The 17685-nt window shown below is 42.2% G+C and overlaps 1 long non-coding RNA gene across 2 annotated transcripts in view; it reads left to right on the forward strand.

Annotated features, from left to right (window-relative positions):
- Positions 1 to 11974: 11974 nt before the first annotated feature.
- LOC149120128 (uncharacterized) overlaps positions 11975 to 17685 on the forward strand; it is a 102484-nt gene continuing 96773 nt past the window's right edge. For both annotated transcript variants that reach the window (XR_016226659.1, XR_016226661.1), the window contains exon 1: positions 11975 to 13004. This is a non-coding gene — a long non-coding RNA (uncharacterized LOC149120128). The remainder of the gene's footprint in view (positions 13005 to 17685) is intronic.

Below are 17685 nucleotides of genomic sequence, written 5' to 3' on the forward strand. Positions count from 1 at the left end.
GAGTCACCTTCATGTTAATGTGCTTGGGAAGGCAACATGTGATGGCCCAGGTACTTGATCCCCTGCCACCCATGTGGGAGACCAAGTTGCAATTCTAGGCTCCAGGTCTTGGCCTGGCCCAGACCTGACTGTTGTGGCAGTTTGGGGGGGGGGGAGTGAATTAACAGATGAAAGATCTCTCTTTTTCTTTGTCTCTTGCTCTCTCTGTGTCACTCTGCCTTTCAAATAAATAATAAATAAATCTTGGAAAAAAGGAGCACCAGTGCACACTGTGATCAGCAGCATATCCAAGGAACCATTTCTGCATATCCTTGGCAACATCACGAATTAGCAGATGCTCTGATCTTTGAAAATACACTTTACTATTTTGTGCAACTGGAATTTCTTTTGATCCGAAATATGTTGGGATCCAGATCTGTTTTGTCCAAAAGGCTGGGCATTGGCCCCAGCTCCATCTTTCCCTCACTGATTTGAAATGACATTCCTTTATTTATTTATTTAAGATTTATTTTATTTATTTGAAAGACAGAGTTACAGAGAGAGGTAGAGACAGAGAGAGAGGTCTTCCGTCCACTGGTTCACTCCTCAGATGGCTGCAATGGCCGGAGTTGAGCAGATCTGAAGCCAGGAGCCAGGAGTATCCTCTCCCGCATGGATGCAGGGGCCCAAGCACTTAAATCATCTTCCACTGCTTTCCCAGTCCAAAGCAGAGAGCTGGATTAGAAGAGGAGCAGCTGGGGCTAGAACCATTGCCCATATGGGATGCTGGCGCTTCAGGCCAAAGCTTTAACCTGCTGTGCCACAGTGCTGGCCCCATAAAAAGCAGGTTTTCAAGAACATAAGAAATAGAAAAAGGGAATGATTGTGATTGAAGATCATCTTTTTGCTACATGTGCTGTGGGTCGTAAAGAAATATTGGTGAGGTTTGCATTTTGAAAAACTTCCTGGAGAGAGCATGACTAATGCAGAGGCTCAAATTCCTTGCTGAAGGTGTACACCTGCTGGGTTTCTCTTCATTCTAATCTGGCCTCCCTCTCTGCTAGTCAGACACAACAGTATGTTACCTACACAAACCTCCAGGGTCAACATCTGTCTTCCTCCCTGGGGTAGGTCAGGAGTCTCTCTCTCTTTTTTTAAAATTTTATTTAAGGTATACAAATTTCATGCACTTCATATATACAGATTTAGGACATAGTGATACTTCCCAACCTACACTCTCTCCTCCCCATGCTCCCACCCTTCGTCTTCTTCCCTCTGCTATCCCTACTCTTAACTTTTACAAAGATCTATTTTCAGTTTACTTTATATAAGTGACTTCTTGTGGAGTTGGGCTAAGTGGTGATTGCTGCCTTCGCTCCACTTCTTTTCATTCTAAATGAAAAGGTTTTTGATTCATGTGTACTACTGTTTATTCTACCATCATTTGTCTACCTCAAAGCAGAGGATTTGGCTTGCTGAGAAATAATTAAATTAATGGAAAGCTCAAGCCTTAAGAAACAAGTGAATATTATGTCTCTATCTCAGGGAAGAGACCCCCTACTCTACTCACAGATGTGCATTTAGGGTATGATTCTTTTCATAATTTTGCTAAAATTTAGACCCCACACTTCTTATTGGAAGTGTTAACTAAATACAAGATTCTGGCAGGCTTACTCTTTGCTCCAAAGATTCTGTTTCATTCACAATAATTTCATTATTAACATCCCTCAGATCCATCATGGAGAGGTTAAATTTAATGTGTCCTACAGGGAGTTTCAACATAGTTTTTTCATTTATAGTTGGGGAATAAATATTAAAATATTTTTTTAAAATTTTAAAGGTTTTAAGTTTATTTGAAAGGCAGAGTGACACACATAAACACACAGTGAGAGAGATGGAGAGAGACACACACAAGCACACACACACACACACACACACACAGAGAGACTGGGAGACTTGCATCCTCTGGTTCACTCCCCAAACATCTGCAACAACAGGGACTAGGCCAAATCCAAGTCAAATCCAGGAGCCAGGCACTTTATCCAGATCTCCTATTTGGGTAGCAGAAACCCAAGTACTTAGATCATTGCCTGCCTTCTCCCTTGGTGCACATTCATAGGGAGGTGGATTTGGAGCACCTCAGGCACTCTGAAACGAGATGCAGGTGGTGTCCCAAGTGGTGGCTTAACCTACTGGGCCACAGTGCCCATCCTTAATGGTAAAAGTTTAAACGTTGTACCATACTATACAACAATGCATGAGAAAAAGCCAAAAGTTTACTTGTAAACGTCGACTCGATTGTTAAAACTTTCTAATTTTCTTGTGTCTTTCCAGCCAAAATGAAGAAATTCTCTAGGGATTTCTCTAGCACTTTTCATCTGATGCTGTCAAAGCACTTTACACCCAGCATCTAATTAAGACTCTGAACACCTCAGTGAGAGAGGGAAGCATCAACACCATAAACCTGACAAATAGAAGCTGGATTCTCGGCAAACCTAACTAAATAAAACAGCTCTGGGTACACGATGAGAATTCACTGAATTTAAAGCATTGAAAAGTTTGTATTTTGTCAGCTTGTTTACTCCTTGGTGCCTCAGATCATTCCACTAAGAATTCTATATTTCAAGGATATTTGGAGCAAGCAGTAGAATTTCAGAAACAGCATGTCAGGCATTAAATACACTAGAAAGTGAATTGGAAGACAAAGAGACCCCAAGGAAGAACATAAGGAGTATGCTGTGTGTTTGCTATAGCTGCCAGGAGGTGACTGGGAGCTGGTTGTAGAAAGAAATGGTTCTCTGAACATGGTGGGTGGGGGGATATGGAGAAGTCTCTAGACTCTGACGGCATCAGGATTCTTAGTTTCAATGATCGACTCTGCCTCACATTAGCAAAATGGAAATTTGATGGAAGGGTATCAGAATCTCTCAGATTCAAAAGACAACTCAAGGACCTGTGTTTAGAAAACAGAAAAGAGTCAAATAGGCTCTAGAAGGCAGGATTGGAAGTAGTGGGCCTGCAGGAAAAATAGTCTAGTTTTCTTTTTGCTAGTGTATTTGTCATAAAGAAAGGACCCATTTTCTCAACATCTTTGTGACACTCACTAGTGAGTCCAACTAGCATCCAACTGACTTTTACCATCATTATCCATCTTAAGTTGTGAAGGGGCAGGAAGGAGGGAGGGTGTGGCTCCTTCAGCTTCCTGATGGGAGATGGTATCTATGACACACTGAGGGCTTCCTCACAGGAACCAGGAAGTGAGGGTCCTGGAGTGTGAACCACCAGAAAATGGAAAATGTCCACAAGGGTCACCTCGCGCTTGGCTCTTCACCCTTGTTCTCAGAGCCCATGTCGGTGTGTGGTGTGTAACGTCTGCGTGTGTACATGCAGAGTGCTCTGGCTGAGGGGTGACTGTTTCTAAGTTTGTCTTGGAAATAGCAGGTGGTATATCATAGAATATGTGCTTGTGCAATATTCCTTTTATCCATACTTCCCGCCTTCCACCTTTGCCTATTTGTAAACATCCTCTTGGCAAGACAACGAAGCCAGGCAAAGTGCGTCTAGATGCCAGAACTACTAAGATGCAACTTTATCATTTATACTGGTGTAAACATTGATCTGAAAGTGTCATTTATTCACTTATTTCTAAAAAGATTTATTTATTTATTTAAAAGAATTATTTATTTATTTATTTATTTAAAAGAGTTACAGAGAGAAAGGGAAAGACAGAAAGAGACACAGAGAGATCTTCAGCTGCTAGTTCACTCCCCGAAAGACTGCAATAGCCAGGCTGGACCAGGCTGAAGCCAGGAGTCAAGATCTCCATCCGGGTCTCAAGTATGCGACAGAGGCCCACGCACTCGACTGTCTTCCATTGCATTCCCAGGGGCATTAGCAGGGAGCTGGATTGGAAGAGGAGCAGCCAGGATTTGAACTGTGCTTAAATGGGATGTTGGTGTCCCAGGCAGTGGCTTAACCCATTAAGCAACAAGGCTGGCCTCTGAAAATTTCATGTCAATTTACAAACGTCCTATATCCCTGTCATTTCTGAGCCTAGAATACCTACCTGCCACTGCTTTCTCTAGTCCTTGTCCTATGTATTTCCTATTAGACAGTTGAGGATGTTGCTTCATATATTGCTTTGTGGATGTAGTCTTATTCATCTTTTATTCGCAGCATTCAAAAAGCTCCTGAAACACATCTTCTTTGAAAAAGTGATTTCCAAAGTGACATGTTTGGGTGAAATCCAGATCACTTAGTCATATGGATGTTTCGATGCTACACTTAAGAATATAAGGCAGCAATGAGTAATCAACCAGGGTTTTCAGTAGTCATTCATTCTGCACTTTTGGTGCTATTATCAGTCAGAAACTCTGTCTTCATCCTCCACCACTCAATTCTCTTGATCCTAAATTTGCACGCTAGTAATTGCTTATGCAGCCCCAGGTTTTTCTGACTGATGTGTTGTATTTATTAGTGTCAGTGTGGCATAGCTAAGATCATAAGATCCCATAAAATTGGCACCCAGACCTTTTGTTCGGTGTCCAACATGGGGTGCAAGTGACTTCTGGTGAGGGTGGTGGAGGTAGTTTGCAGACAGAGGAAGCCTGTAGCTCTAGAAAGATCAGCATTAAACAGCTCTTACTGCTTCTCAGAGGATGCAGACCATTTATGCCACCTGTCAAAAATCAGTCTTCTGGTAGCTGTCCCCTCATTCCTGAATACTATGTTTCACACCAGCTAAATCTCTAGGTGTTGGGAATACAATTTCCTGCTACGTGCTGGGCTCTGTCTGAAGGCTACCATTTACTCCTGTTGACTGAGTTTTAGTAATAGGTTAAAGAATTTCTGTATGTGAGGCCTTTTGAGCACTTTGGCTATGGGGGAGGATAGGTGCACATTTTCTGCTATTAACCTAGATACTTCTTTTGCCCCTAAAATTTTGTCCTACTGAGAATGCCAGCCAAGGTTAGGAGTAGTAGCAAGGATATCCAGGAACATGAGAAATACATGTCAAATTCAATATACTATACCATCTCTACCTTGGTATATTAATTTACTGATACAGAAGAACTGATAGGATAGGATGGGTGGAGCAGGTGCTGAATATTGAAAAATATTTCTTGTGAAACTGACCAAAGGGCACAGCTAGATATTCAGGTGGGAAAGTTACCTTAAAGTTGTGTCTACTTTTGAAATGACAAACACAAGCTTCTTTGCTTACATTTATGCTGCATTAATTTTAAAAACTGCAATTGGCGTGTACAACATTCAATATGAAATCAGTGCTTCTGTGTATAGGAGATTCAAACATGATATGAGGACCCCAAGGGCCTATTTCCTTCCTAGGCACTGGGATCTAGCCTGTGACCTTGGCTGAACTGTTCAGATGGCCATCAGCCTTTCTGTTCCCCATCTCTAAATGGAGGGAATAATGCTAAACACTTATTTTGTGATGTTGCTGTGAGAGTGCATGAGGCATTGCTTACAAAGCACTTCTCTGTTCAGAGCAAGGCACTAGAGAGAGGCTAAGTGCTTTGGCTCAGATTTGCACTGCACTCTGAAATGATGGTTTTCCCTGTTTTTTTTTTTTTTCTAGTGTACACTTCTGTCTGGGAGCCAGCAAGGAAGCTGGAGGGCAGTGTTGCTGTGAAGGGTTTCTTGCAGACCAGTCTGGGTTTCTTCTACAGGCCCAGTCTTTCTAGATTTTTTTTTGTAAAGGTGTATTTTACTTATTTTACAGAAAGGAGAGAGGGAGAGGAGAGGGAAAAGTAGAGGGAGGAAAGGAAGGAGGGAGGGAGAGAGAGAGAGAGAGAGAATCTTCCATGTGGTGGTTCACTCCCTAAATGGCTGTGACAATCAGGGCTTGGTGAAGCCAGAACTCCTTCTGGGTTTTCTATCTGAGTGGCAGGGTCCAAGCATGTGGCCCGTCTTCCGCTGTCTTCCTAGGGGCATTAGCAGGAAACTGAGTTGGAAATGGAGCAGCCGGGACCGGATCTGGTGCTCTGATAGGGGATGTCAGTGTTGCAGGCTGCAGCTTAACCCACTGCATCACAACACTGGCTCCTAAATCTTTGTTACTTGGACATTCTTGCTTTCTCCTTGTCTTGAACTCATGTCGCAATTTGTTTCTTCATCTAATGTCTTCACTAATGTCAGCTGAAAAAAACCAAAAATTGGATAAAACAAAGACTTAAAAAAATCTATTAAGCGCAACTAACATTTGTTTTGGAAAAGACTTTTGCTAATGGAGTGAAAATATCCAAAGCAACCTAGAAATGATTCAAACTTTATGGCATGCAGTGGTGACAGGGAGACTTTGTTTCCAGGGAGATGTAGTCATGGTGGCAGGTACTTGTACATGGAAAGTGTTGAGAACAGTGCCTGGCACATAACAGGCCCTCGATAATGATGGTGGTTGTTGCTGTAGTTATTATTGGTTCCTTTCCTTCACTGTGTTCTAGCGAGCAGCCATCATGAAACAGCTCTTTTTTGGAAATTGGGGATTTGTCTCTCTCATTTCCTGTTTGCAGGAGCAAGGTACTCTGGCATTGTCTCTTAGCTGGCATGACAGTGGAGTGTCACAGGGTAGCTCTGTTTCATAATGAAGGTTTTTTAAGGGCAGGCTAGGGAATAAAAAGCATAATTTAAGGACTCTACCTTCAGGAAGCATTCAAGTTGATAGGATGGGGGAGGTGGGTAGGCAGACAGGTTCAATATACTATACTATCACATAATTTGTGATTTTAGAAAATAGCTTCTATGCTTGGCTACGCAGACAGCAGCCAAGCCACAAGGGCCTCAGAATTAGCATCCAATCCAAGTCCATCTGAATCCAGGACTTTGCTCTGTCCCCTTCATCCCTTCTCTGGGGAAGAGTTCACTACCCACCTGTCATAGGCAGTTTTTCTAGACATATCCTAAGAAAAATGCTAATCTAGCCACCACCTGTATCAAAAAAGAGGGCCTCAGATAAGATCTGTGCTCACCCTAGCTTTCCCTTAGAAAGGGCCAAAGGAATTACTGCCTCAGTGGGAAATCCCTGGGGGCATTGCAGAAACAGGGCAAATACAGCTCAGGCCCATGGAAAAGGGAGGCCATGATGGATGGGCTAGGGTTTAACCAACTCTCAAGTGTCAGGCTACAAGGGAAACAGAAGTTCGCCCTTGATTTGTTGGCAAACAGGAAGCTCAGACAAGAAAAACTCTGCTAAAGCCTTAGGAGGGTGAGGCTGTGATGTTGATGTTTCAGGATTGCTATTATTGCCCCACGTGGCAAAGCCAGTGATTCATGGTGCTGTCAACAGCTCTTGTAGTTGGAAATGTCACATTAAGGAACTCTAGTTGTTATCATAACTTCTGTGATATTAGCAGCTTATGGAGCGGAGGCTCTGCATCTGTATTTCTAATTATACTTTCTGATTTAAACATGTCTTTCTCTTTTGTACTCTGATGTCCTTTGACGTCTGAGGCCCAAGAGGGAATGCCCTTCCCAGGACTATCCAGTTTCTAGAGGTGGTAAAAAAATCTGTCCCTGAGCACCTTGAGCAACCCTTTCAAATGCAAAGCCACCAATCTGGAGCCCAGTCCTCCTCCATCTGCCTCCCCTATTGAGCTCTCCTATCCTTAATCTCCTCAGCCCTAACCACTCCAGGGCCAAGTACCAATTAGGGGCAGTCTTTGAGCACCAGGGTCTGCTGAAATTATTCAAACCATCCAGGGTTGTTTACCCCATCTCACCTGTTACTTCCAGCAGACCACCAGATAACCTGGGTGCTTCTCTGTGTAAATCTTCTTCTTCTTGGGAGCTGTGGGTATACCAAGCTCTCTATCCAAATGCAGTTGTCTCCTGGTCTGTTGGCCTTGCTATACCTAGATAATAATAAAGCCTACATTTTAAAATAGCTCCCTTCTTCTAAAGTAGAATCCAGATGAGACAAGATCTGGAAAGATCTAACGAAATATGGATGTGGATGTGGCAAACAAAAGTATTGAATAAATTGAAACAGGGAAGAATGTCATTTAAAAAACATGAGAAATGAGGACCAATATTGCAGGGCATTCATTTAGCAAGGGAGAATGAAACTATACATTGACAAAGGATAGACCATATATGACAGTACAACCTGGACCCACAATAGTTGCAGGTATTGGCCTGGAATGGTCGGGGCTTGATCAGTGATGGCCAGATTCCTTAACTTTTGCTCTGACTTCCTACTGAGAGCCAAGCAGGGAAAGCCAAATTGCTTCTTAAACAAGTCACATCAGACACTCCATTTCAGGTTAGCCAGCCTCTGACTTCCCTTCCTTCCTTATTTTTGAGTCACTGTTAAACACAAGAGATCACGGCTGTCTTCTGTAAGCCATCTTTGAATAAATACTTTGTTTGTACTCAGATGGTGAGTATTTTCACTTGTTCTTTAACAATCAGTCATTCTTTTTTTTTAATTTATAATTACTTGAAAGGCAGAGTTACACATAGAGAGATACAGAGATGGAGAGATGGAGAGAGATCTTCCATCTGCTGGCTCACTCCCCAAATGGCTGCAAGGGCCAGTGCTGGGCCACGCTGAAGCCAGGAGCCAGGAACTTGATCTGGGTCTCCCATGTGGGTGCAGGGGCCTAAGGACTTGGACCATCTTCTACTACTTTCCCAGATGCATTAGCAGGGAGCTGGATCAAAAGTGGAGCAGCTGGGACCCATATGGGGTGCTGGCATCGTGGACTATGGCTTAACCAGTTATGCCACAATGCTGGCCCAAATCAACCACTATTTCTAAACCTGAACCCAATACATTTAGTCATCAAACTGATTATCTTCTTAACTTTCCAGTATGGAACTGATTCTGCCCAGCTTCTCCTCCCCATATTTTAGCTATTTTCCAGTAACTCTCCATGTTTTTCTACTTCATAATCCTCATTAGTACTAACTTCTTCTGACCTTTGATCTCACAGACTCACCCATTCCCTTCCACCTAACAGCGGTCTGCACTACTTGACTGCCACCACCTAACTACTAGATACCTTTAGATTTTTCTAACACCTAATTTGTATTTTGTCAGGTAACATTTTCTAAAATACCATTTCATCACATTTGTTCTCCTTCAAGAGGAAGTAACTTTTTAAAACGGTGGGCTTTTTTTTTTTTTTTTTTGATCCTGCCTGTACATTAAAAACAGAAAAAAATAAGGTTCCATTAAAGAGCAACTAGTCTCTGGGAAGCAGATACTTGCAGGTTTGAAAAATCTTTCTATGTGTTTCCATGTATGGCCAGGGCTGAGAACCATTTTCAGACCAAGCCAGATTTCCCTTCATTTGACTCAAGACTGTCAATCAACTGGTCCCAGAGATTGGGAACCTCCAGTGTTTCTCAAACTTTCCTGATAAGACTATCAAAGGCATTGGTGAAATCTCACCTCTTGGCTCTGGCTCAGAATGAGCAGTCCTCTGGGATGGGCCTGGGCAGTTGTACATCAGTCAAGTGTTCCAGGTGATTCTTATGGTTTGGGACAGTAGGAACTGGCTGTAGACTGTCTTTCAACATCTCAAATTTTGTTGTACATACAACATTTGGGGATCTTGTGCAAGACCACCATGAGATATTGTTGACATAGGGTGGGGGAGGTGAATCTGCAGAGCCAACCAAGTCCCAAGTGCTGCTGGTGCTGTTGGTACATAGACCACACTTGAGTAGCCATGACTGCTCGCTGAAATCACCTGGGAGCTTCACAAATGACTGAGGCTTAGTTCCTATTGCTGGAGAGTCTGATTTAATTAGTCTGGGTATAGTTTGGGGATCAGGATTTTATAAAGTTTCCCAGGCAAAAGCAATGTGCTGCCACAGCTGAGAAGCAACACTGTATAGATTCAGCTATATGCCTACTTTTACTGTCATGCTGTTCTTCCCATCTGGATCACCCTTCTTTTTCATTGCCATTGAACAACATCCTACAATTTCCATCAATCTTGACTCTTAAGATGACTTTCTTTTCCAAGATGCCCTCCTTTCTTAATTAACTCATCTTATAATAATCTTCCCCTCACTTTGATTTATTTTAGGACAAATGCATAAAATATATACTACATTACCAACTGATTACTTAAGGACTCTTCAGATGAATGTAACTGAGTTTTGCACTTGGAAACTTTAGGGCTTTGCATATACTGTCTATATGTGTCTCTTCCAATTCAGTATGCTAAACAGTGTCAGGAAAATAGTTAAAATTTAGAAATAAATAAAAAGGTTACTGCATGTTTAAGCCTTATCCTGGGTTAACATTCAATTGACTTGCCTATTTTACAACTCTGAGGGGGCATAGGTTAAATTGTCAATTTTTCCTGGTAGAGGTGTAAATAATACTTATTTCTTGAAAGAGAAATCCCTAGGGTTATGGTTTTATTGCCCAGTAAGACATTAGTTAACTTGTATATAACCCTGTAAGACATTAGTCAATTTGTATGTAACCAGCAATTTTATTCTAATATTCATTTATTTAATTAGCTCTATATATCATACTTGTTCCCTCACTCATTCATGAATTAAATAAAATATTTGACATATATAATTTGCATAAGGCATGATTTATCTTTTTAAAAATTTTGTTTTAAAAGTGCTGAAATGCTTAAATGGGAGTTTAATCAATGCATGGTAAAATTAATTGGATTGACAAAGCAAATGATAAAGCTTCATATCTCAAGAGACAACACATCCTGCAGGTGTAAAATAGAGTAATCAATAAATCAGATAATGTGAAAAACACTAAGTAGTAATAATTTCAAACAGGAACAAGCCATACTTCTTTGGATGTTCTTAGTCAGGGACGATGAGGACAATCAGTCACTAGTCATTTTCCAGCTTTTTTTTGTAATCCTTCTTGTGCATGTAATCAGTGAAAATAGCAGTTCAGCAATGGTGGGAGATGGCACAGCAATGGAATCAAACCAATCAGTCCAAATCTTGGCTTTGTCTTTAGTAGCTGTTCTCTGTAAATTGGGGTTAATAAATCCGTATGAGAAGTGTCTGGTGCATAATGGTTGCTCAATAAATGTTAGTAGTCTTCCTCATGAGCATCATGGACAAGAAGTGAACAACTGCAGCCTACATTGGAATTCTGAGTTATTGAGAAAGAGTTAAAATGACTTAATACTGTTTATGTATGGCCATAAAAACACCATCTGCTGGCTCTAGTCAGTTTAGCTCCTACAGAGCTGACATACAGTAATGCTGCACTGATAGGAGAGGAATGGCCAAGGTTTTGCTGTTTCCATCATTATTTGACGAGCTGCCATCTCGGGACCAGTCTCTAGTTTATCCATCACATAACACGGTTGTTCAACATTTAAAGATTTATTTTGGTTCTTAAATATTTATACTCTCCCCCAACTTTTATTGCAGTAGTTACTGCTGAAGAATAAACATGACTTGAGGCCACTGTGTGGCATAGCAGCAGTTCTAGACTTTACCACTAGATTGGGTTATGTTTTATGTTGAATTAAACTCAGATGAATGGATTAATATTAAACTCTCATTTTGCAGGGTGGGCCTAGATATGTCTGCTAGGAAAGGATTAGGTTTATTCCTTTTTATAGTCATCAGTCAGTGAAGAAGTCCACTTACCCTGCAGTACACATTGTTGAGCCAGCAGTGAATAGCAGCACATTCTGGACCTTAAGGGTGTTTGTCTGCAGTAAAGCATGCAGCTGACACTTGTCCCAATGGTAGATGTGAGCTGATTGCTTCTGCCCCCTCTCGCAACACCTGTGTTTGGATCCTTAGTGCCCATTAGGCATAATGACGGACTGATTTCACCTCCCTGGGACATTTGGCCTCATTTGGGTGATTAAAGAGAATGAAATATGTGTCCTAGACACCTGCCAACTTGCAATAATAGCCTGTTTTTTATATAATGTCTTTCCGTTAGAATTTCTAAGCCTTTTGTTTTTGAAGATGTTTTCCATATATGGAGAGACTTTTAATTCTATTTTTGAAAGTCCCATGGTAGGATCTCAATATTTGGTCATTTTGATAATCCATTTTTCATCCTGAACTTTGCTGTATATTGAAATCACCTGCAGATCTTTAACAGTTCTGGCTGCCTGGTTCCTATGCCCAGGCATTTCTAATTAAATTGCTCTGAGGGATGAGCCAGGCATCAGGATTTTAAAAAGCTCTTTAGGTGATGGGAATGTGCAGGAAATCTTTGGCCCACATAGGTAAAGGCATTTGACCTGGGATATTTTGGTGAAGGCTTGACTGTGAAAAGCATTTCAGATGGCAGAGCTGTTCGAATTACATTTCCCCAATGGGATCTGCAGCTTTATTGCAGTTTTCACTGCTGACCAATCCTACCAACAAAGAGGAGAGACATTCTGTCGCTCCCCCTCTTCGTGGAGGAACGACACTAAACCCTGCCTAGGCTTCATATCCGAGTCACGGCACCATTATGTCGCTCCCCCTCTTTGTGGAGGAACGACACAGGACCCTGCGCTGTTCTTTCGTCTGCTCGGCCCTCCCCGGGTTTGCTGCTGGTTCTTCCCCGGTTGGCTACTGTCCCTTCCACCTCCGTGGAAGGGCAGTTCCCCCTGGCCACATTCCCCACTTCCGCAGGGGAGCGGCACACCACCGGCCGGCTCTCTCGGGGGCTGCACAGGTGTTCCCCTTAGATGTTCCTGGTGCGTGCCGTCTCTCTCCTCCTTTATAGTCCTCCTCCGCCAATCCCAACTCGGCTGCCCACACGCCGAGTACGCTGCTCTCCTCCAATCAGGAGCAAGTCCTACAGTTTATTGGCTGAACTGGAGGCAGCTGTGTAGAAGCTGTTTTCTTCTCTCCCAGCGCCATATTGTGGGAGAGCAGATGCATAGAATAAGTCTTAATTCCAGTAACTCAGTCTAGTCCGGGTTGCTCCCCACACATTCAAATATAGCCCGATGCCAGAATTCTTGGGATGATTCTCTCATACCTTCAGTTAGTAACAGACGCTTTGGTGGCATAGTCCAGAGTGCAGATAATTGAATGAACATTTGAAGGTAAGTATTATGAGAAAACTATGCATGAATGGTAAAATGTTTGGCTTCAAAATGAACTTATCTATTAATTCCATTTTCCATGAACTTCTTGAAGACCCTTCATGCAACTGTAGTTTTAAAAGACAACCATGAGAACAAATCTTTCCCTTGGGAAATCTGTCTATAGCTTTGATTTTATAGACACTATCTGGGAAATAGTTTTGCAGGTAGTGAACTGTGGTTTTAAGAAGGAAAATGCCAAGGGCCTTTGAATCAGAGAGGAAAATATTCTACAAACCATGAATGAGTTGAACAGGTCAGTGCTGACATGGTTGGGAACCTGTTTATCATTAAACTTGACTCTTCTTTCCTGAAATTCACAGAGATGTTCAGGAAGTGTTGAGTTAGAAAAAGCAAGAGGATCCTTGCATCACTGCCAGTGTTTCTGCCATGAGTTCTAATGTGGGACCAGCTTCACTTGAGATGTATGGATCTGATGATGACACTTACTAGACTGTTTGGTGGAAGCAGCTGTTGTCTGTGAGGAATAAGCATGGCTTCTCAGATGTTGAGCTGCCTTTCTGTCTAGCTGACTAGAAATAAGAGAAAGCGGAAGTGAGAGAAAAACAGAGCTACCATGAAAACTATGACCTGTACAGGAACCAAGGAAAAGATGGGAGACAATTGGAAAGAAGGCAATGTGGCTTTACTACCTTACCAGTAAGAGTTAATTCATCTTTGGTGCTAAACATGAAAGTCATGTCGTGCACTGCTAGTAGTGGAAGGGAAATGAAGTGATAAGAAAATACCTTAGGGAAGCCTGGGCTCCTGCCAGTAAACTGATTCTATGAGCCCCCCAAATTCCCTGGAGCCTCATGTGCATCTGACTATTTGCATCTGGTGCAAACAGTTCCTTTCCACAACTCTTTCACTGCCCCTAAGTATTTGCATATTTTCAATTTATTTCTCAAGTCACAAGGACATCCTTGGACATTTCAGGTATTTGAGTAATTCTAGATAGAGATTAAATGAATTGTTGTATTAGTTCCCTAGAGTTGCCATAACAAATTCCCACACACTAGGTGGCCAAAAACAACAAAAATTTATTCTGTCATGGCCTAAAAACGACAAAAATTTATTCTGTCACGGTTCTGAAAGTCCAAAATTAAGATATCAGCAGGGCAGGCCCCTTCTAAAGGCTTTAAGGGAAAATTGTTCCTTGCTTTCTCTTGGGGAGTTTCTGGCAATTCTTGGCTTTTGGCTGCTTCGCCCCAATATTCATCTGCATAACCAGATGACTTTCTTCCTGTGTGTTCTGCATCTTCTCTTCTTGTAATCACATCAGTCACTGGATCTAGGGCACAACTTAAATGCAGGATTTCATCTGCAGATTCTTGATTAATTGCATCTATAAAGATTGTAAATATTCTACTTCCAAATAAAGTCAAATTATGAAGTTCCAGATAAACATGGATGTTGGTGGTGACACTATTCAACAGACCACAATGAAAAAAAAGCACAAAGAGATGACTGATTGGTGGATTAAGAACTAGACCCAGAGGAGTAATTGCTAACATGTTCATTGGAGACATTTGGGAAGGGGAGGATCTTTAAAATCCCCTATTCTGGTCCCAGTGTAAAATATTATTATTTAATTAATATGGAGTGGGGTCTGGCCAATATAAAAACTCTTAGGGCTGGGCATATAGGAATATGAATGAAGAGGATTGGTCTGAGGCTACAGGGAGAAATGGTGACTCCAAGGGGACACTGGGAGCTTGCAAACAGCATCTAAAAGCAAATAAAGCGGGTGTACAGGCATTGAAAGACAGATTGCCAATTTGAGATGCCAATTCTAGCCTCTTAGAATTTCTTCAATATTTTGGTGGTATAAGTATGATAGCCTAATTTAAAAATGCATGTAGTGATGACATGAATATGTGGAAATGTATAATCCAGAGTATGGAATTGCCTTCATTAAAAGGACCCTATTAATGGTTGTTCCTACCCAAGAATCAGGTCATGTGCCAAGGCTCCCCTGCCCTATTTTATGTGCCTTAGACTCTGGAATGTCTATGACTCTCTAATGTCTATTATAGCATTCCATTTGGGAGCCATTTGGGCACTTTTTTTCTTTTTTTTTTTTTAAGATTTATTTATTTATTATTTGAAAGCCAGAGTTACAGAGAGGCAGAGGCAGAGCAAGAGGTCTTCCATCCCCTGGTTCACTCCCCAGATGTCCACAGCAGCCTGGAGCCAGGAGCTTCTTCTGGGTCTCCCACATGGATGTAGGGGCCTAAGGACTTGGGTCGTCTTCTACTGCTTTTCCAGGGCGCAGCAGAGAGAGGGATTGAAAGTGGAGCAGCCGGGACTTGAACTGACACCTATATGGAATGCAGGCACTGCAGATGGCAGCTTTATTTGCTCTGCCACAGCACCGGCTGTGGGAAGCGGGGCCGGCCCCCCAACATGGTGCTAAGAGGGAGTAAACAAGTTCTACACAGCGGCTTCTGCTGCTTCATCAATTTGACTAACGAGTTGCAGGAGCTGATCCAACCTCTGATTGGAAGAAAGCGGCGTGCTCAGCACGCGGGTAGCGGAGCACGGATTGGTGGGAGAGGACTATAAAAGGGGACTCAACTGCACTTTCTGGACAACTGCTATCTCCGGGCTGGTGGAGAGTCCGGGGTGTGGTTGGTTGGAGAGTCGGTTGGCGAGTTCGCTGGGAAGCTCGTTATTTCGTTCTTCTCTTTATTTGTGCTTGCTTTACTGTCGAAAAAACCGACTGAAAGGGAATAACAGCGTCCGGTCTGGTGCCGCTCCTCGGCTCGCGGAGGAGTGACAGCCAGCCCCTGGGCACTTTTTTTCTGCACGAGATTTTAGTATGCACTTTTTTTTTTTTTAATGTTTTAGAATTTATTCAGTGAAAGAAATACGCAGGAAAGTGAGGGCTTTATTTAAGGGAGAACGAGTCTAGAAGCACAGGCTGGGTCCATACCAGGCAGCGAGCAGGCCAGGAGCCACGAGGAGCAAAGATGCAGGCAAGAAAGCAGAGGCAGCATGGCGGCCAAAAGGCTGCATGCCCGAAGGCACAGGTCAAGACCGGATTGCCTAGGAGTTCCAGGCCTTTATTCCCTTCCAAAGGGGAGTGGTTACGTAGTCTGATTGGCAGGTGGGCATACAGGTGAGGTCAGAAAGGGGTGTGAGGTTACAAGTGGGGCAGGGCAAAGGAGTGGTCTCTGGCTCACAAATCTAATCAGTTTAATCCTATCTGCCTGCCTGCATCATTCCCCTCTCAGAGATTCCAGACCTTAATCTTAGGGATGCTGAAAGGCGTATAATCATCATCTCTTCTATAGCTGCTTCTTGCTTACCAGAGGCATAGGCCCTGCCTGTAGGATGCATTTCTGAATCTCAAACATCTATTCTAAAAGAGCAGTCCTTTTATTAGTGAGTTCTGGACTTCTACCCATCACTTCTACCATCACTAGGTAGTTCCTTGACCTTTGTACCCAGCCTGTCTCTTAGTGGTTATATGACCTTGGGCACATTGCTTACTCATGTTTTACAGATGAGTTTGTTAGCATTCATCTTAATGAGCTATTGGTAGGATTAGTTAGTAATGAGGTATAATAAGTGTTCTCTTTCTCTCTGCAGCCTCTCCATCTCAAAGGCCGATTCTGTCCTTTTCCCAAATAAACACTGTTAGTTACCGAACAACATATACTGCTATGATTACTTTTAAACTGTTAAATGATAATGGTATACATAATAGCTAACATTTTGGAAGGCTTTTATGTGCAAAAACCTTCAAAAAGATTTTAGCACATATAATTTCATAGCAACTTCATTTCCTTATTTGTAAAGAGGGATCAATTATATATATATATAATAGGCAAGTTGATATATGCTTATGTACAAATATACAAATGACATAATATATATTAATATATAATAACATATATGTAACTTATTCCTTTTTTTTTTTAAAGATTTATTTTTTTATTTATTGGAAAGATGGAGTTACAGAGAGAGAGACAGAGAGCTACAGTCAGAGAGAAAGAGAGAGAGAGAGAGAGAGAGAGAGAGAGAGGTCTTCCATCCACTGGTTCACTCCCCAGATGACCGCAGTGGCCAGAGCTGAGCCAATCCGAAGCCAGGAGCCAGGAGCTTCTTCCAAGTCTCCCACGTGGGTGCCATCCTCCACTGCTTTCCCAGGCCATAGCAGAAAGATGGATCGGAAGTGGAGCAGCCAGGACTAGAACCAGCACCCATATGGGATGCTGGCACTGCAGGCTGAGTTTTAACCCACTGCACCACAGTGCCTGCCCCACTTATTCCTCTTAATAAATGAGGGAATTTCAGTTCAGAGAGAAATTTACTTAAGGGCACAAAGCTCCTTTGTCCCTGGAAACTGCATTATTATTCACTCTATAGTTTTCCTGACTTGTTTATGGACTATGTTATGTGGATACAATGATCTATTCTTAGTTGCCTTTTAGAAAATTTGTGCAAACACTTAGGGACAATCCTTGCATCTAAAGGCCCACATTGGGATCACTAAGAGTTCTTAGGGATGCTTGGTGGGTTTTCAAATATAGTGTCAATGTTTTTATTTTATAGTGTGAATTAGCCATCTAATGATGGCGAATTAAAAGACCTGGCAAGTAACATTTTGTTAGTATTTAGTGAGAAATAATGT

This window comes from Oryctolagus cuniculus, chromosome 20 (assembly GCF_051225735.1).
Source record: "Oryctolagus cuniculus isolate XC-2025 breed Fujian yellow rabbit chromosome 20, ASM5122573v1, whole genome shotgun sequence".
Classification (NCBI taxonomy): domain Eukaryota; kingdom Metazoa; phylum Chordata; class Mammalia; order Lagomorpha; family Leporidae; genus Oryctolagus; species Oryctolagus cuniculus.